Source organism: Lithobates pipiens, unplaced genomic scaffold (genome assembly GCF_037356315.1).
Source record: "Lithobates pipiens isolate NorthernLeopardFrog02 unplaced genomic scaffold, aLitPip1_a1.2 Scaffold_23, whole genome shotgun sequence".
Classification (NCBI taxonomy): Eukaryota; Metazoa; Chordata; class Amphibia; order Anura; family Ranidae; genus Lithobates; species Lithobates pipiens.
Window position 1 is genome coordinate 83,512,323 of NW_027507785.1, and position 21,178 is coordinate 83,533,500.

Consider the following 21,178-nt stretch of genomic DNA (forward strand, 5'->3'; position numbering starts at 1 on the left):
ACAGTGGCAAGGCCTTGCACTGTCACATCGTAAAGGTAAATCGTAGGTTTACAAAATTAAGTACTTTAAAACTAATTGAATTAATGAAACTATTGCTTGCACAACTAAAGAGCTTGACTTTAATCTGAGGGTTTAATATTACGCACCAACCTTAAATTATATATGTATTTACTACTTATTGCATTATTAGACAAACCAAAAATATAAAATCTTACCCCACACATCAGACCTGTGGCCAAAACCTCTTAAAAGATGAAAAATTTCAGTATATAGATGTGAAAACATGGAATCATTTCTCATAAAGCATGGCAACCTCAATATTTCACCCAGCAATTCAGGAAGGAAAAAAGAAAATCGGAAATCCAGATCGGTGGTAAAGACTTCTCCCTTTTTATACATTTACTCACACGCTATAAAACTGTACAGGAATGTATTGCCAACCAGTAATTATAGCACCGTGCGTTAAAAAAAAAAAAAAAAGGGCTTATAAACAATGACAAATATTTCCAGAAATGCTATAGCTGTTACGAAGAGCACTTCATTGTAAATAGCAGACCAAGGACATACAAAGATGTAGCTACTAAAGGACAAACAATGTGAAATGTGTTTATGGGGTAGAAGCTATGCTGTGTGGGAAATTTTTAATGCTATAAAGTGTTTATTGATGACAACTAAACAAGCTTCTGCTACACGAGGTCTCCCGGCTGATGGTAAACATGTTGCCTTCGCAGCCATCAATTTAGGTAAAGTTTGACCTCCATTTGAAAAACTGGCTCTACCCAATGCATTTTTTAGAAGAATGAAAATAAGACAAATGGCGAGAATAACTGGGTTGCACATTTCTTTAATTATTACTATCTACAATTCATGCAGTGCTTTACATACCGCTACACATCCATCCCTGCCCTCAAGGAGCTTACAATCTAAGGTCCCTAACTCACACGCATGCATACACAAACTGGGACCAATTTACAAAGGAGAAAACTAACCTACCAGCATGTCCCCATGGAAAACCGCTTGACCTGGGGGCACCCATGCAGGCTACCAGAGTACCTGGAAGGAACCCACGCAAGCACAGGAAAAACATGCAAACTCCATGTAGATTGTACGCTGACTGCGATTCAAACAAGTAACCCTGGTGCTCAAAGGCAAAACTACGAACCCCTAAACCATTGTGCTGCCCTCCCTACCTGGACAGGTACATGTTGTTTAAAGAGGAAGTAAACCCTGATGAGTTTACTTCCTGTGATTCCCTGCAAAGGTAAAGCATAATGGACTACTATGCATCGCATAGTAGTCTATTATGTGTCACTTACCTGACACAGGAGCCAGCGAAGTCACCGCTGTCCCCTGTAGTCCGGAGCATCCATCTTCTCGGTGGGTCTCGCTGCTCCACCGCTGTCATTCAACGAAGCCGCAATGACGTCACTCCCACGCATGTGCACGGGAGCCGCCACTCGCGGCATATTGCCGTTGACAGTAATTAACAGCGGTGCCTGTCTTTCGGCAAATATCTCCTAAACCGTTTAGGTTTAGGAGATATTTCTTGGACCTACAGGTAAGCCTTAATCTAGGCTTACCTGTAGGTCAAAGTGGTTTGTAAGGGTTTACAACCACTTTAAAGGTTGTGTTAGAAATTAACTGAAAGCTGAAAACTACACAGATAATCATTAAAGGGAGTTGTTTTGCCTGCCAAAGGATTTGTATTTCTGTCCATCCAGTCTTGAAATTAAGGCCAGCCTTACATGAATTGAATCTTGGCTGGTCCCTGCTGAACTGTCTGACACTCAATCCAAGTATGGGCAGACCGATTGGACTCAGTCAATCCATCGATGGACTTGGGTACAACCAGCCTGTTGGATTTTTTACATGTGATTACTGCTGGTGGCTATAGCCATTAACAGTAAATATTTGCGTTCTGCCTGCCAGGAAGGCTCCCCACGTCCCCCCACCACCAGAACACAATAGCACTGCGGGAGGGATTCCCCCATCAACACTAACTGACTGTGTTGAAGGGGGAACCGTTGTGGAAGGAAAAAAAAAAATCAAAATCATCTATGGGCTGCTTAACACTGTGTCATACAACATAGCCTTGTCTGGCAGGACAGGATACCTTTTTCTCTGCTGTAGTTTAATAAACACTTAGATGATCCCTCCCAACCCACAGCCTGAGATATGACAGTGAAAAGAGACGCCGCAGGAAATTATCTCATCTCTCGGTCACTTTGCTTTATCCTCCTATTAGCATGCTCCATGCACTGATGAATATTTGATTGGCTCCTTGTTACTTCCTTCTCTCTCACTGTTTAGCCACTCAGACACCCAGTGCTATTACATGAAAGGAGGAAGAGTGTCCTGTGTAAGCTCCAGGTACTATTTGGAGCTTCCACTGGACTTCCTCCCTTTTGTGATCCTTTGTTGGCCTAACAGAGCAGCAGAGGAGTGATAGGAAAGTGAATATGTATAGGCCAGTGACGGCGAATATTGGCACCCAGATGTTGTGAAACTACATTTCCCATGATGCTTATGCACCCTACAGTGTAGTTGAGCATCATGGGAAATGTAGCGCCAAAACATCTGGGGTGCCAAGGTTCGCCATCATTGGTATAGGAGGTGAGGTAGCATTACCATGAACCTGCAGCTTTTCTCTGCATGGGAATGCTTTAACCACTTACAGACCGGACCATTTTGCTGGTCAAAGACCAGACCACTTTTTGCGATTCGGCACTGCATCGCTTTAACTGACAATTGCGTGGTCGTGCGACATGGCTCCCAAACAAAATTGACGTCCTTTTTTTCCCACAAATAGAGCTTTCTTTTGGTGGTATTTGATCACTCCTGCGGTTTTTATTTTTTGCGCTATAAACAAAAATAGAGCGACAATTTTGAAAAAAACGCATTATTTTTTACTTTTTGTTATAATAAATATCCCCCAAAAATATATAAAAAATTTTTTTTCCCTCAGTTTAGGCCGATACGTATTCTTCTACATATTTTTGGAAAAATCACAATAAGCGCTTATTAATTGGTTTGTGCAAAAGTTATAGCGTTTACAAAATAGGGATAGTTTTATGGCATTTTTATTAATAATTTTTTTTAATTTTTTTTTTTTACTAGTAATGGTGGCGATCAGCGATTTTTATTGTGACTGCGACATTGCGGCGGACACATCGGACATTTTTGACACATTTTTGGGACCATTGTCATTTATACAGTAATCACTGCTATATAAATGCAGTGATTCCTGTGTAAATGACACTGGCAGTGAAGGGGTTAACCAGTGGGTGGCAGTGTATGGGGTTAAGTGTTCCTAGGGGTGTGTTACTAACTGTGGGGGGCTGGGCTTTCATTTAGTGAACACTGATCTCTGCTCCAATCACATGGAGCAGAGATCAGTGTCACTAGTTGCTAGGCAGAATGGGGAAATGCTGTTTACACGGCGTTTCCTCCATTCGGCCGCTCCGTGAGACGATCGCGGGTATGCCCACGGTGATCGAGCCCGTGGGACCCGCGACCGGACTCACGCCCGCGGCACGCTCGTGATGGCAGGGCGGCATTGAAGATTGGACGTACCTGTACGCCAATATGCCTGCCCGTGCCATTCTGCCGACGTACATCGGCGTGCATCGGTTGGGAACCGGTTAATGTGGTTGCAAAGCTTCAAGGTATTTCACCTTATTGTATGCTATGCATTAAGGTGAAAAACTTTCTGTTCTGCAACTCCCCCCTTTCCTTACCTGAGCCCGATCCGATCCAGCGATGTGCACGAAGGCAGTGGCTCCAGACACTGTCTCTCTCCTCAACGGAGAGATTAATAGAAGCAGGAGCCATTGGCTCCCGCTGTTGTCAATCAAATCCAGTGATATTGGGCACGGGGCTGAGTTCTGCTGTCTGTGTCAATGGGATTCAGATGCGAGCCTGGATGGGTGCCCCCAGGTCAAGCATCTTCCCATGGGGGCACCCGATGAAGAGCAGGGGCCTGGAGTCCTGGCACAGCACCCAAGAAGAAGAGGATCGGGGCTGCTCTGTGCAAACTATTACACAGAGCAGGTAAGTACAGACATTTTTGTTATTTTAATGCAAAAACGATGAGGGTTTACTACCCCTTTAACACATCTAGGCAAATCAAAATAACTCACTTTTTCCCCTTCCTGCTACCCACTGAAAGCTACACTGGAATCATCGAAGGTTCTCTCCATTTACATTTTCTTCTATAGCAGACAATTTAATCTGCACACAGAGTACTATCTGCATACTAAACTGAAAGGAAGAAATTGCATCCGACTTTCCCTTTACAGCAGGTATGTTGCAATCAAGCAGACCAGAGTGCTCCCACCTGTGCCCAGCTTTACTTTTCAGTTCTGCTGAGCACAGTTGGTCATAGTCCTACCGAAAATACTTTGCAATGCACTTACTAAAACAGCCAGACACATATGTACATAGCGGAACTTCTGCATGAATGGCTAAATAATCTCAATAAGCAGTAGGCAGGGGGCCACTCTTACTGCAGCATGATGTAGGTCGGGTTCTGATGGCCTCTATAATGGCGGCATACACCTGTGTTAAGGGGGCAAATTAGTTTGTACTGAAGGTCACACGCGTTCAACTAAATTGCTGTAATTGCCTAAAAATGTTAGCTGGATTTAATTTTTTTTTTGTTAGTCTGTCTACATCTACTTGTGTATCTAATGCTAGGTACACACGATCATGTTTTTTTTCTTAAACCCAGTGGGCTGAATGAAAAAAAAAACCCAAAAAAACGAAAGGCTCGAAGGAGATCAGTGTACTAACCTATCCAATGTTAGTACAGCAATCTCCCCTGTTGAGCCATTGCGTTCTGTCAGAGGGAATTGCCCGCGGCAGAACATAACGGTCAGTGATCGCTCTGCTCACCATTGGCTGCCCGTGCAGATTAGATGCCAGTTTTCTAACATGCCCATTCAGGCCAGTTTCTGTTAGACGGGCTGGTGTACACATGGGCAAAATGTCGGATGGTTTCTGCTGAACCAACCAATATTTGATCCATGTATACCAGGCTTAACACTACTCTCTCCCCATAGTGACAATACTGCTGTCTAAAAGGTGGCTCTGTTGCTCCTCCATCCAGAATGGAGACACACAGAAAGCATGTTACTGGCCAGATCATCATGTGAACGCTGATATACATCCTAACTTTGAAGAGGACTATCACTGTTATGGCAGCAGCTAGTTGCCATAACCCTGGTATCTTCTTCGGCCGGCGGTCCGCTTTCAGATAAAAGTATTCTCTGCAGCGGATTCACCTAGAGATCACTTATATCGGCGGTGGGAGAGGGGGCCCCCCCAATTGGATGTTGCGCCTTCCTTGGCATGGAGACAAGTTAGGGGAAGATGGCCCATACCACTGCAGGTCAGAAGTGACATCAAAACCTTACTTTCACCCATAGCTCTTAAAGGCCCATTTTTTTTTTTTTTTTTTTTTTTTTTAAATGACAATTTTTTACTTTTTTTTTTATTACATTTTAGTGTAAATATGAGATCTGAGGTCTTTTTGACCCCAAATCTCATATTTAACAGGTCCTATCATGCTTTTTTTCTATTACAAGGGATGTTAACATTCCTTGTAATAGGAATAAAAGTGACAGATTTTTAATTTTTTTAAAGAACAGTGTAAAAATAAAAAATAAAAGGTAAAATCATTAAGAAAAGAAATAAAAAATGTAAATGCGCCCCGACGAGCTCGCATGCAGAAGCGAACACATACAGGAGTAGTGCCCGCATATGAAAATGGTGTTCAAACCACACACGTGAGATATCGCCGCGATCGGTAGAGCGAGAGCAATAATTCTAGCCCTATACCTTCTCTATAACTCAAAACATGCAACCTGTAGAATTTTTTAAACGTCACCTATGGAGATTTTTAAGGGTAAAAGCTTGTCACCATTCCATGAGCGGGCGCAATTTTGACGCTTGACATGTTGGGTATCAATTTACTTGACGTAACATTATCATTCACAATAGAAAAAAAAAATTGGACTAACTTTCCTGCTGTCTTATTTTTTTAACTCAAAAAAGTGCACTTGTAAGACCGCTGCTCAAATACGGTGTGACAGAAGGTATTGCAATGACCACAATTTTATTCTGTAGGGCGTAAAAAAAAAAAAAAAAAAAGTATAATGTTTGTGGGATTTAAGTAATTTTCTAACAAAAAAATACTATTTTTAACTTGTAAACAACAAATCTCAAAAATAGACTCAATCCTTAAGTGGTTAATAATTGTCAGACCACACAATCTTTCCAGCAAGCTGAAAAGCCTTAATTATTACCAATACCGAAAGTGCTTGTTGCTACCTTTGCAGGTACCCCTAAGGAGCCTCTTTCTCTACCAAGCTTTGTAGTGAACTGTCAGATCAAACCATCAATGAAGAATCATAGGGTGTCACATACATATCCCCCCCTCCAAAAAAAAAAAAAAAAACAGGTGGTTTGATAAGCCTTATTTGAATGCAAATGGCTAGCTAAACCCACAGGGATTGCACTAGAACATGTACACTTAAAGGGGTTGTAAAGGTAATTAAAAATAAAAATAACTAACATGTTATACTTACCTCCACTGTGCAGCTCGTTTTGCACACAGTGGCCCCAAACCTGGTCTTCTGGGGTCCCTAGGCGGCCGTTTCAGCTCCTCCTCGCAAGAAATAACCACCTTCATGCGAGCTCTCTCACATGGTGGTTAGTTCTTGCGGGCGCGCTCCCGTGATACAGCCGGCGGCTATAGCCGCTTACTGTATCACTCGGCCCCGCCCCCGCCACGCCATAGGATGTGATTGACAGCAGCGCGAGGCAAAGGCTGCGCTGCTTTAAATCCATCCACTCTAGCCAATCAATGGCCAGGCTGGGCGGTGAAGAGGACATCGGGGGCGAGCGCAGCAGTTAAACGGGCTCAGGTATGTAAAACGGGGGGGTTGGGGGTGGTCGGTATTGTAGGATGTTTTTTGACCTTAATGCATAGGATGCGTTAAGGTGAAAAAACGCAAACCTTTACAACCCCTTTAAAGGGATATCAGAGATGTCTTCATCCATAGGTCACTGAAAACACTGGGATTTTCCTGCCTTTCTACCTTGTGTCCATGGCTCCAGAAACTAAACCAGGACATGGACACATGTGCTTTAGGCATGTGCTTATAGAAATGAAGATTAGGCCGGCTGGCACTGAATCACCCAGGTATGAGAACCAACTGAACAATTCCATTTTTTATAGCTATCGCCACTTATTCTTTAATCTCCTGATTTGACTGCTCATCCACAAAGCTGCTAAGGAACACCAAATTAACGGCTCCAGCTTTATGAGTCACTGTTTATCTCGGATTGGGGAAAATAATGAACAATTGGCAGACGTAAGTGACTCACACGTGAAAACCAAAATAAAAATAAACAGCCACGTTTTGCCATGAGGGTCCGTGCGCCGATTCCTCTGACCTATATTTATGTGCGAAGGTTTGCTTTCTTTCCTTCCTAAAAAGGCTCAGCGCAGAGCTGCACAGAGGCGATGTGTTGACAGTTGCTAAATAATACAGCAAACATGAAATCGCATTGTTTAAAAACAATGAGTCACATTGCACGAGCGGAAGGCTTTGCGGATTGGGTTAAGTCTGCTTTCCAATATGCTTCATGGCAAAATGTCAACACGATTCTGCAGCGCTGCATTCTGGGTAAGTTAACTGAGCACCTGAAGGAGCTACGCGGCTCGCCGTGAATGCAATGCCGACCATCTGATCTGTGCAGCGTTCAATACTGTAAATAAACACGTATCATCAAAGGTGTTAAATGGATTCTCGGGGATTCACAGAGCATGACCTACATAGCCAGGGCTAGCTGTGTTAGGGTGCTGCCAAGCAGGTTTCACAGGATAAGATCTTTGAAAACAAACCCTTTATGTTAAGGTAGATGTGCCGATCGCATCAAATGTTCGTGCCTTTAGGACCATTTGCACACGGGCATTTGTGTTGTATTTCGGCAGACACAACATTCTGCTCGGTGTTGTAGAGGCAGGATTGTGCTGACAAGTGCACCTTTCCATGTGCCTACAACCTGCTTTTATATCAACAGGAAACTTGAGCCGTCATACACATGGAAAGCGGGTGAAAGAAAAGAACATGCCATTGTCTAAAGCAGCTTTTCTACATCTTTCTACCACCGGGGAGCCCTTGAAATAATTTTAGTCATCAGAGAAACTGTACTAACAGCTGTTATATCTACAGGTCACGGTACATTAGCGTGATCGGAAACTGTGGATATAAGAATTAATAAATGAATAAATTATGTAGCGTACTTATCATATTTGACACACAGAACAGATAATTTTTTAACACCATCCTGCTCTGTGGTGAAAAAAAAAAAAAAAAAGAAATGCAGAGAATGAAAATGATGGCTTTCCTTTACATTGGTGGTCAGTGGAGAAGGGTCTCTTTGCGTTGGTGGTTAGTAGGTATTGCCCTCACTTACAATGGTGGTCAGTGGATATGACCCCCCCTGACATTGGTAGGCAGTGGGAAAAAAATGCCCTGTGACATTAGTGGTGTAGTGCCCTTACATTAGCCCAACCTTTCTTAACCCCTCAAACAACTTTCAAGTCTCAGGGAACACCTGCTAAAAATGACTATATCTACAACTCATGATACATTAGTGTGATGGTCAGTGGGAAGAATGCTCCTTACACTTGTGTTAATTGGAAAAAATTACCCCCTTACAGATAGCTAAAAAGATCAATGGATCTTAACAGAACGGCAGAAACTGCTCATTGCTCAAGGAACCCCTAGCAACCTCTGGAGGAAACTTAGGATTCAATGGAATCCTGGTTAAGAAATCCTGCAGAGCCTAACATCACTGACACTGCTATCAGAATTCTGCTCGCATCAAGAGGTGGCAGCTAAGTCCATTACAGTTTACTTTTTAAGGAACCCCTAGCAATGTCTGGTAGAACTCGAAGGTTCCATGGTACCCTGTGGGAAAAGGCTGATCTAGAAAGATGAAGGTCTGTATTTTCCTCTCTAAGGTCAGGGGCACAGTGCTGTGACCCGGGTTTTAATAAATACTACAATTTCTTTTAACTAGAACACATCAGGAAACCTATCTACAAACAGTCTTTGACTTACATTCTAATTATGCCAATGGCAGGACATTCTTCACCAATAACTAGAATGAGTCACTCCCAAGCTTTGCAGTCAACAGTTATCTACTTGGGTACTAAAAGGCTAAGATAAATGAGGTGATTACGAAGACTGTATTTCTAAGCGAATGAGGTAAATAGCTCTCTTATGACTGACTGCCTTTGTGATATTTTGTTGCTTGCATGGCATTTAGCACTTGTGCCAATCATCCATCTCCATTATGCTTGGCCATCACCATGAATGGCTAAATCTGCTGCAGATCAGACTACCTTGAACTAAGGAGACAAAGTGTCTAGTAGTAACGCTGATTGTGCTATTTAACACCTTCATTAGCCAGTATTGACCTGCGTGTGGGCTACCTCTGGCAACTGACTCTTGATTTCCATTTAGATATCAAATGGGTGGAATGATAGATGCAAATGTGAACTGTGACTTTTGTGCAAAGGTTTCAACTGTCTCCTTAACGTTGTAGGAGATTTTGAAATCTTTCCCACTGTTCCCTAGATAACAGTGGTTAGCACCTACTCAGACCATCCATATGGCTTTCACTCTGGATGGAAAAAAAATCAACACCCAGAAGCTAGGGCCAGTCATGGAGAGGCAGATATTACCATATGAACAGCAGGTAAGAAGTCAGCTGCCCATTGTCCTAACAGGTCCCATCAATTGCACCTACTCAGACCATCCATATGGCTTTCACTCTGGATGGAAAGAAAATCAACACCCAGAAGCTAGGGCTAGTCATGGAGAGGCAGATATCACCATATGAACAGCAGGTAAGAAGTCAGCTGCCCATTGTCCTAACAGGTCCCATCAATTGTGATTCCTCTAATGTGATATACATAATAGACTGAAGCAATTCATGCGTAGTTCACACCAGAACTTCCAGAAAAGGGATGAATCGCCAGACCACAAAGAAACAAGAAAGAAGGATCACTCATCAGAGACAGATCTTCCTGCATACTAGAAAATCTTGGCAGGGTATGATGAGTGATGCTAAATCTTGCATGTTCTTGATGACAAGTGCAAGTGCCCCCTACTCTACTGAGTTCAAATCTGTTGTTTGTGGTCACCAAGGTGTGCAAGACTCGACTAAAAGGTACCCGCAGACATCGGAGAGAGATCTGCTCGACTAAAACATTTCTTCACCAGCACACCACTCTTATCAAGAATAGACAATTTATTAAATCATTTTTGACACTACAAAAACTAACATTTTGTGGTCACTTAGGTTGGCACCTTGATAAAAGGGTCCTTTGTAGCCACAAAACATTGGTTCTTTGTAACGTTCAGCATGATTTCACAAAATGTGTATTCCTGAAACAAAGATGGTGTCCTGGGGATTATTTTCTTATGACTGCAGTACCAAAGCTAGTAGCCCATGTTTTTGTTGTGTGCAACTAACTTTACAACTTTCAGTAGAATCGGTTATCTATTCAATGAGTGTTGCCACAATTACACCTGACAATACAGGGGGAAACAGGGGAAACAGAGTCTTTAAACTACAATAGATGTGTATAAAATGTTTACCGTTATAAATGTGAATGGCAAAGTCCATGAATGTGTGTATTCTGTTAAAGATCATTTAATCTGCACATTAATAAAAGATTCTTTTGAAAATTCATACCAGGCCAGTTGAATTTTTGGGTAATATCTAGTCAAAGGGGGGGGGGGGGTGAAATGATTGTTCATGGAAGACTCTTTCCGAAACACGGGCACCAAAATTACAACAATTTTCGTTTCTCCATAGCTTTCTATAACATCTATGGGCATGTTTAGTGTAAAAGTTTGGACTGTCTGTCCCAACTTAAGCTTGGAAGCAAGCAGACTGACTTATCAAAGATCTGGTTCATAATTTTTGGTGTCACAACCTGACAGGTTCAGGGGTTCTTCTAATGTGAATTTTCTGATCAGAGGCAAGCCATATGACTGCATAGAGATACCATCGTGTTCCACTGACGTTGGTTGAATTTTAATGGGGCATGATAGCTTTGTTCTAGACAGCGGATAAATGCCATAGTAAACTGAACTTCAGGCAAACATCTAAATACACAGGTGAAATACATATATGGGAGTTGTTTTACCTAACAAAGGGTTTGTATGTTGTCCATAGAGCTCCGAGGTTTTTACACCTCTTTACAGCCACAGCAGGGTACACATGGTCGGACTTTCTGATGGAAAATGTGTGATCGGATTTTGTTGTCGGAAATTCCGATCGTGTGTGGGCTCCATCAGACTTTTTACGTCAGAATTTCCAACACACAAAGTTTGAGAGCTGGATCTAAAATTTTCCGACAATAAAATACAATCATTTAAATTTTGAACATGTAGACAATTTTGACGGACAAAGTGCCATGCATGCTTAGAATAAATTACGAGACGAAAGCTATTGGCTACTGGCCTGTTTATAGTCACATCGTACATGTTCTACGTCACCTCGTTCAGTACGATTGGATTTTTCGACAACTTTGTGCGACCGTGTGTATGCAACAGAAGTTTGAGCCAACATCCATCAGAAAAAATCTTATGGATTTTGTTGTCAGAATGTCCGTCCGTGTATACAGGGCATAACAGGTCTTTTCCCTCCCCCAACCTGTGACTGGACATTAAAAAGGAGAAGCAGAAGACTGGTGAGCTCCTCTTTATTTCATGTTGCTCTCTCCTGCTGTTGGTGTGCTTTTTGCAGTGCAGTACATCCGGATGACTCCCAAATTCAGATATTTACATTGCTTAAATCTAAATTATACATTTAATACTGTCGTTCTGGATTAAATAGTGTCTTTGAAACCTGCTTAGAGCTCAAAATTAAGGAATACACTGGTGCCCTCTCTCTATCCTCAACCTTCTGAATGGACAGTGAAGGAATGGCAGCAGACTGATGATGTCACTCCTCTGCTCTTTCTTCCTATTATGCCACATACACGCAATTGGATTTTCTGATTGGAAATGTTGGATGTGAGCATGTTGGCGTTAAGTGCGACCATGTGTATGCTACATCGGACATTTGTCGTTGGACTTTCCGCCAACAAATGTCGGCTAGCAGGCTTTCAAATTTTCCGTCAACAAATGTTTGTTGTCGGACTTTCTGATCGTGTGTACAGGGCATTAGAGTGTTCTTTGTCAGCATATCTGCAAGCAGAAAACCCAATAGGCTTCATGTCCTGCCCCTTCTTCTCCTAGTCTGAGTGCTGCTGCATTGGAGAGACTAAAACCAAGAAAATTCAGTTACTTATTCTTACATAGATTTAATTATGTATTCATAAATACACAGATGCATCAGTTTGCTCTTTTATATCTGCCTGAAATTCAGCTTTAGGCTCCATGTACACTGGGCATAAAAAAGTCTGTTTTCTTGGGAGTAAAAAAACTTTCATATAGAGCATTTTTTGCACAAAGGTTAGACGAGTTTAGGGGAGTTTTACGTTTTTTCTGCCTCCGAAGGTTTTTTTTTTCTCAAAATATGCCTCTCAACGTCCTAATATACACGGACACATAGAATAACATTGAACTGCTTCTACAGGCAGAACATGAAACTCCTGTAGAAGCAACGTTTTTTTATGCCAGTGTGCATGGAGCCTTAAAGTGGTTGTATAGTCATTTTTGGGACTTTTACCTACAGGAAAGCCCATAATAAGGCTTACCTGTAGTTAAAAAAAAAAATATATATATATATATATATATCTCCTAAACCTGTACGGTTTAGGAGATATTCCCCTCGCAATGCACCACTGACTGCAGCGACGCATGTGCACAGGGGATTCTTGGCTGAAAGTCCGGCAGATCCTGCCGGGAAGAAATCTCCCGCGCGCATGCGCGGGAGTGACGATATCGCGGCTCCAGCCACTCACAGCGCCGGAGCCGTGATAACCGGAAGAAATGCAGAGGGAACATGTCAGCTCCCTCGGCGTGGATCGGGCCAGATGTCGGGGCCTAGTTCTAAGGTAAGTATTTCATAATGAGCTAGTATGCGGTACATACTAGCTCATTATGCCTTTTCCTTTGCAGGTGAGTAAAAAACAAAACAAAAAAAACACATCAGCGGGTATACAACCGCTTTAAAGGGATTGTAAAGTGAATTTTTTTTTTTTTTAAATAACAAACATGTTATACTTATCTCCACTGTGCAGCTCGTTTTGCACAGAGTGGCCCCGAACCTGCTCTTCTGGGGTCTCTCGGCGGCTGTCTCGGCTTCCTCCCGCAGGTGCTTCTCACGTTCATGCGAGCTCCCTCGCATGGTGAGAAGCACCTGCGGGTGCGCTCCCGTGATACAGCTGGCGGCTATAGCCGCTCGCTGTATCACACAGACCCGCCCCCCGGCGCTCCACGTCAGTGGATGTGATTGACAGCAGCGTGAGCCAATGGCTGCGCTGCTTTCCATCCATCCACTCCAGCCAATCAGCGGCCAGGCTGAACGGTGGAAAGGACGGCGGGGGCGAGCACGGGATTTTCGAGGGGTGGGTTAAGTAAAACGGGGGAGCTGGGGGCGCAGGCAGTGTTAGATGTTTTTTCACCTTAATGCATAGAATGCATTAAGGTGAAAAAACATTTACCTTTACAACCCCTTTAAGGCCTACTTGTGTTCTCTATGATGTCTTTTCTCCTACAGGAGTTTAGCAATAGGAAAATGTGGTAGAAAGCTGAATTTTGAATGCGCGTTCATGCATCTGGCGTTATGCATTCTATCGGCCAGAATTTTAAATTATTCTGGCCATTAGAATGCATTAATGTGCAAACACGCAAATCTAACTAGCGTTACGTCACCTTTACATGCGTTTAGGTGCGTTTTTTATGCTCAGAAGCTCTTCTCCTAAACACGACTTTGGTTGGGGGCCTTTTTCTGCCCCTAAACTACAACATGCATGGACACATAGGCTAGCATGGAGGGTGTTAAGAGGCAGAGAAAAAAAAAACTCAAACACCTGTAAAAGTAGCATTATGAGTTTAAGTGTGTATAAGCCCAAAGTCTAAAGTAACCTAACCAGCTGGTTTAAAAAATACCTATGCATTGTAAATGTTGCAACTTGATCCAAGCTCTGTGTAGTCAAAAGGCTACAACATTTGGCAACATACGATGACAAAATCTTTAGAATCTAAGCCCAAGGCACTAAGCCAAACCCGCGATATCGCATAGGCCAAACGGAAGCAGTCACATAATAGCCATATAAACTGAGACAAGGCCATTGCATGACAGGATCTTAGATAGCAACTGACTCCAGGAATAATTTCCGCTGCTTGCAAGGATGTTACTCTAGCCATTGCAAACTATGCAAATCCGTCTTCTTCCAGATTTATCCAGGAAACAATACCGTGTGGGCGATAGATTTGTTTAAAATGAACGTAAATACAATCAAGTCCCTTTTACACATTATTTAATCAATTAGTTTGCTGCAGTGCTAATTACTGTTATACAATGGAATAGGTCTGAAAGAGGTGGTTGAGGAACCACAAAAGGTGATTTTCCTATGGTGACCTGCAATAGATATGTACAGCAATGAGTGCTAGGCCTAGCTTGACAGATATTCGGCCTATGACAAATCCTAGAAGTCAATAAAGTTTTGATGGTTTTGACCAGTTGCAATAACAAACCCAGGGCCATTCATATACCACAAATTTAAAATCTAGACATCCCTCCTCTGATGTTCAGCTTTTCATATTAGCATTGCCTGACTGACAACGGTTTTACAGCAAACAAAAATCGATAAGTAACCAGTCCACATGATGAATGGGCAGTTTTAATATACACACACAATAAACCAAATTGTATACTAAAACACTGCTTTTGAAACGCAAATAAAAAATGGATATGCAACATCCTATAAAGTTGTGCATCATACACTAGTGACGGAAACCTTAATTGCACAATATACAATATGTAGCAAACACAACTGCATAAAATGCCTTGTTATAGATCTTAAAATACTGTTTTTTGCATAGGAAAAGTAAAGGACCCCTTCAACACTGCATGATGCATGTAACAGAATGGATTTGAAGGCTATGGTAAGGCAGAGAACACGGATAGAAGAAAGCTTTAAGGGGTGGACAGATTTGTAGTTGCAGACAAAATCTATGGCTGCTCTTGAGCGACCATGTCATTGCAATACACATAGAAAGGCCTGTCTATTGATACATTAGGTTATAGGCACTTCTTCCAAAACATTCCATTCTAGATCTATTCTATTCAAACCCAACAATAGAGAAAATTCCTGAGAAATCGCACCATGTTAGAAACCGACAAAGGACGATAAATAAAATCCCCTGGATTTAGCCCTGGCATCAAAGGCTTTAGAAAAAAAAAAAAAAAAGAAGAGAAATCCATTCTTAAAGCATGCAAGTCAACATGGAGTTAAAAGCCCTCCCCACTAAGAAGACTTCCTCACTAGGCTGTCAAGCTTGTGTGTGCAATGATCATTTAATACAAAAGGGTTAAATCCAACCCCCACCTTCAGCTAAACACACAAGCAACAAAACAAGCATGCAAATGGCAGAAACTCTTTCCAGTTGGGAGATTTTGAATCTTTTAAAGAAAGAGGCCGTTTTCACCTAGGAAAGCAGAGGCGATACAGGGTCGGCTGTAGCCAATGAACCTGTTTCTGCAGGAGATGGTTGGTTAACCGAAAAGGCTGCTGAGAAACGGTGGGGAAAGAAAAAAAAAAAAAAAAAAAGACGGCACAAAAGATCTCAACACAAAAGGGACACCCTTTCCATTTCTTTATACCTCTCCATTTTCTCCAGCTGAGATGCTGCCTCTTTCAAACAGCTCTTACATACATACACACAAAAAAAAAGAGCATGCATGCAACAACAACAAATATTCGCTACATGGTCTTTAGTAGCAGGGCCAATCCTCACGGCTGCAACGGAACAAGAGGCTTCAGATCAAGGACTTGGAAACAGAATATGATTTTTGCTGCAAAGGCCCCTGTGTCCAGGCAGCTGTGAGCCTCCTTGTGCTTTCAGCTAATGCACTGTGTATAATTTTATGGAAAACATGGCTGATGTAGAAACACTAGTCTAAGCTTCAGGGGGGGAAAAAAAAAAAGAACAAAAAAAAAAAGGAAAGAACTTCGTTTCATCCCTTTTCTCGCAAATGAAGCTAACTTATTGCAGAGAATACATCTATAAGGCAGCAATTGTTTGGAAAGGCGGTGGAGAGAATCCTTGGCTTGATACACTAGTACAATACGCTCGTTAAGTCATTCATTCACGCATCCATTCACTGCTAATGGAAAAGGACAGAAGAGAATCTCAGGGTTACCTTATTTCAGTGAAAACTTGGTAGGTTTCAAGCCCTCCGGTTGCTCAGCAGCATATATCCAGCGTTTTCAGCTAATCCGTCCATAGTCGAATGCCATCTAACATGCAACTGAGCAAGCCTTTCCCAACAGCTGCCTCTTTTATCAAGCCTACAGGCACAGTGAATTAGTCTCCCCCCTTGCCCATTTAGAGAGCTCAGTCAATGTGTGCTATTCACAATGTGGCTTGTGGAGAGGGACGCTCCTGTCCGTCTGTCCCCCTGGTGAGTGTGTGCATCCGCCCACCTCCACATGGTCTTAGGATAAACAAGGAAAAATCACCCTGGTGGATCACATGATCCTGACACTCAACAGTAACCCCCGCCTCAACCAACCAAAAGCCCCCGAGGGCCTATTTCTAAGGCAGCCCCATAAGGTTCCCAAAGACATGCAGAGTGTCTGTACAGAAACACCATGCGTCAGACCTACAAAAAATACGGTTTAAGTAGGGTCACTTTGCAAGGGACCGCGTTTGGACTTGCGAAGACCGCAAAAACTGCTCAAAATACTTTAACAATTTGATGTTTATTCTGCCAATTAAAGAATACATTTAAAGAGGAAGCATTTTCAAATACTGGCAATAGTAACTGATTTCATTGAGTGCAAACTTCATCAAAACATACAACATAGTGTAACACCAATCTAGTAACATAAATAATTATAATTATATCACGTGACATCCGAAATGCAATAAAGGTACAACAATCAATTTACTAACACATTCGGTACATAACAAGCGAGTATAAAAAGTGTTCAATGTCCATCACAATTAATTTGCTTTGTGTGTACTGAAAATCCCCACACCATATGCATAAATCGAAGTGCTCCTGAAATAGATCCACTCGTGACACCTCAGTGATCTCTAAACTCTCACCTTCCAATTAATAACATGCGCGAGGATAATTTGCCCATCTATTTATGGATATATTAATTGGTACGAACTTCCTGTCCACCAGGTACCCCCCCATCACTCCTCCTAATACTCCCAATTTCCGTTCTACTGGTCCCTTTAAGATCTCTGAGGTTCATGTGGTTTTTAAGCAGGGTGGGGGCGTGAAAGAAAGATAGCCCCCCATAAGTGAAGTATGATCAGTAAAAACTGTTTTACTTGAGTAAAAATATGCATTGATAAAATGTATTGAAAAGCCTTTAAAACATAAAATACGTAGGGATTATCACCTGCGTACGTCACTTCCAGTCCAGGACTGCGTCCACCAAGCCCTACGCGTTACGTCACCGTCACATGACTTCATCAGATTTGTGTTTGCAGCAGCATCTTAATTATAGGGACCATTATAAATCCACATAAGGCAGTGAAGGAGGTTATTCATTCAAAATCTATTTATTGTGTCAAGCCATTTTAAATCCACAGTTTTAACCTTGATAAATGATCCAGAAAATGTCTTCTGAACTAATTAGGCTTCATTCACATGGTCGCAAAGAGAACACACAGTGTAAAGTATGTTTATTCGTAAGGGAGGCACCGGGGATTGAAAGGTGTTTTGTGCACAGCCACCTGTACAAATCAATGGCAGGCTGTAGCTTTAAGCATATCACTGCACATTTGAGCGTTTGCATGTGTACAGGGATGGATGAGCAGCAACCTGCCCACGTAGTCATGTTGGGTATATAACCTGTACCTCTGGGAGCAGAATAATACTTGTTGCTGCAACACAAATGTACAGTATGTGTGGGTATATGCGCATAGCCATTTATTTTGAATGGTACATCAAAACACATATTTTGTCAGAGGAAATATATAACACCACAATGTACACATATGCTGTGTAATCAAAACAGTGCAGGTGTTTTTTTTTTGCGCATTGAGGCCTGATGGGAGCTCATTCAAAATAAAACGCAACTCATCTGAACGCATTAAAATGTGTGAAAGGGCAATAAGGCAGGCTAAAAACAGCATAATTCTGATTAGCAAGGAGAATGATATCAGTATTTCTAGAGGTATTTGGGTATCATATGGAAAATTAACTGGCCAACCTCAAATGTAAGGTGTGTCCCTCATACACCGGTCCAGAGAAATATTCCCAACACACACGTTCCTGGAAATGGCTGCAAGGTAAATGGATGCTGCAGCGACTATCAGTTGGAGACTGAAATTCAGAGAGATATTTTTCCAGCCCACTGAGGGTCTTCAAAATGGAATCCAAATGTTCTACTAAGATGATCACATCACAGCATAAAGTGTTGACGTTTCGGGGCCACGTAGGACCCCTTATTCAGGCATGTGGTCACATGCCTGAAGTAGGGGTCCTATGTGGCTCCAGAATGGTGCCGAAAGCCATTTTGGAGGTCCTTGGTGTGCTGGTGCAATATCTCTTAATCCCTCATATATAGGTTCCTATTCAGTCTGTTGATAGAAACCTTATGTACAACTGCCAATTTTCCAAAACCACAGATATGTTCTTACATATAGGACAGTTGGACTTGCAGATGTGGCTTTAGGAAGGTCAGAGAGGTAGGTGATGCATTTCATGCACATCTGTTTGCAGCTGCCTACTACACACTATAGGGGTTCAATCCGCGGATCATATTACAGAAAATGGCATAGATTTCTATATCTGTGAGCAAGATGGAGAAGCACTGGGGTGCCCCTGTCTTCCCAAAGCAAAAAACAGAACAAATGTAAAAAACAAAACAAACAAAAAATCTGTTTAATCCAACTTGTCCATTTGACCAATACCAATTGAAGGTGCAATTCAGAATGATTGAATATCCTTTTAAAAATATCCTTTTCCTTTGCAATTGCTTATAGATTATGCTGTCAAATACCTTTTCAGCTTATAAACATCTCCCTGGTGCTAGTTTAGTGAACAAAAACTCTGCACAAGTGTGTCTCTTGAAACTCTTGTTATTTCTCCTTTTTGGAGCCTCCATCTTTCCTCTTGTACAGAACATAGGAAGTATAGTCAGTTTGTAAATCACAGTCTAAACATCAAAGGCACTTTTTCCTTCTTGTGACAGTCCCTGATCTCTGTATAAGTTACTGACTTTCAACAGAAAGTCAAAATTTGAAGACACTACCAACTAGGCTGCACATTTTGTGAAACAAGGGAGAGAATGTTGGAAACGACTGAGAGAACAGATTATGAAGGTGTACCATGTTTGCACGATCCACCTAAAATAATATTCCAAGAATTCCAGATATTAGAATGAGAGCAGAAATGCAAGCATGGTAAGTCAGATACTGTCACAGTATAGAATCAGCTACTCATAGAATATATCACCTAAAATGAGCCCAAAATAATGGCCAGATTGGGCATTAAAATCATTTAATGGGTCCACCACAATGCTGTTGGCTACCCACTGATGAGCGGAACATGTGGTTGGCCAGGTTAGAAAATTTGCCTAGATTTCTCTTTTCCCTGTTTAGCAAAACAGATCTGGGGATGTCCCTTATTTTCTCTACCGTTCCTCTCCAATATCTTCATATTCATTTGCAACAATACCTTTCCTAAGCATCAGAATGAGAACTGGTGGCGCCATTCAGACATTGTAGAGTGCTGTTATCCTAAAGCAGTGATGGCACCCCAGATGTTTTGGAACTACATTTCCCATGATGCTCAGCTACATTGCAGAGTGCAGGAGCATCATGGGAAATGTAGTTCCAAAACATCTGGGGTGCCAAAGTTCGCCATCACTGTCCTAAAGCTACCCATAAAATGAATCACCTGAATTAGGCATGTTTGGCCAGATTGTGCAACAAGCTCGTTTAATTGGTCCACCTCAATGCTGTTGGCTACATAATGACGAATGGGACATGTGGTTGGCCAGGCTAGAAAACTTTGCCTAGAATGCTTTATTTCCCTGCTGAGAAAAACAGATGCCCGGATGTCCCTTCATTTCCCCATCTTCCCTCTCCACTGATTTAAATATGCTCGGTTGGCAGAGTCCACCTAAACCTGGCAATACACCAGAATAGTATTGTTTGTAAATTTTCATTTTTGTAATGTGCTTGAGTTTCTAACAGTTCGTAGAGTTGAATCAATGTTTGTTTTCACCCATAATGAGAAAATTCAAAGGAGCAGGATGGGAGATTTTCTAACTGTGAAGGTGGTATTTGGGCAAAACAAAATGATTTGATTCATCTGAGATTCCATTCAAAAGCAGGTCTGGATGAAATTTTATGGGCTTTTAAATAAAATTAGTTGACTCAATGATGGAAAAAAATAATGTTCTGACAAATTATTTTTCTATGAACATTCAAACCAAAATCAGTGTATGGCCAGCATTACAAGTTAAGCAAATCATCATGGCAATTGTAAGGGTTAAATAACTATCACACAGAGAACTTTAGTGTCTGACTGGTAAACTTGACACTGCCATAAAGTAACAGGCTTTTATCTCTTAATGGAGGAAGAACAGCTGCCAGCAACAAACAGTGGACAGGTGAGATGGTTTTTAAATGAAGCTGGTTTCATGCTGTTAACCCTTTTATCAGAGAGCGCTGACCATGCCAAGACCTAATTGAGTCATCTAACAGCCAGTGATATGTAGTAACTTCAAAGCACCAATCACCTTTAAAGCACAAATCTGGATGATTTACAATTGATAGTGAAACAGTTGTTGGCCACAATATTTAAATTAGCCATTCTCAATTAGGGTTCTATGGAACCCAAGGGTTCCTTCCGAGGTTGCGAGTGGTAAAAGTTGGCTAATGGAGGTCAACAAAAGGCTGATTTAGAGAGGGCTGAACATTCAGAACAACACACATAGTAAGAT

General features: G+C 41.8%; 1 protein-coding gene across 11 annotated transcripts in view; it reads right to left on the bottom strand.

The window, feature by feature from the left end:
• The window catches only part of MAGI1 (membrane associated guanylate kinase, WW and PDZ domain containing 1), a 708,238-nt gene that overhangs the window by 286,587 nt on the left and 400,473 nt on the right, over positions 1-21,178 (bottom strand). Inside the window, exon 1 of one of the 11 annotated variants that reach the window (XM_077451963.1) lies at positions 16,405-16,632. The exons of the other annotated variants lie outside the window; for them this stretch is intronic. The gene's annotated coding sequence lies outside the window, so the exon portion shown is untranslated. Of the gene's footprint in view, positions 1-16,404; positions 16,633-21,178 lie in introns of those variants that run through there. 11 annotated transcript variants of the gene reach the window in all.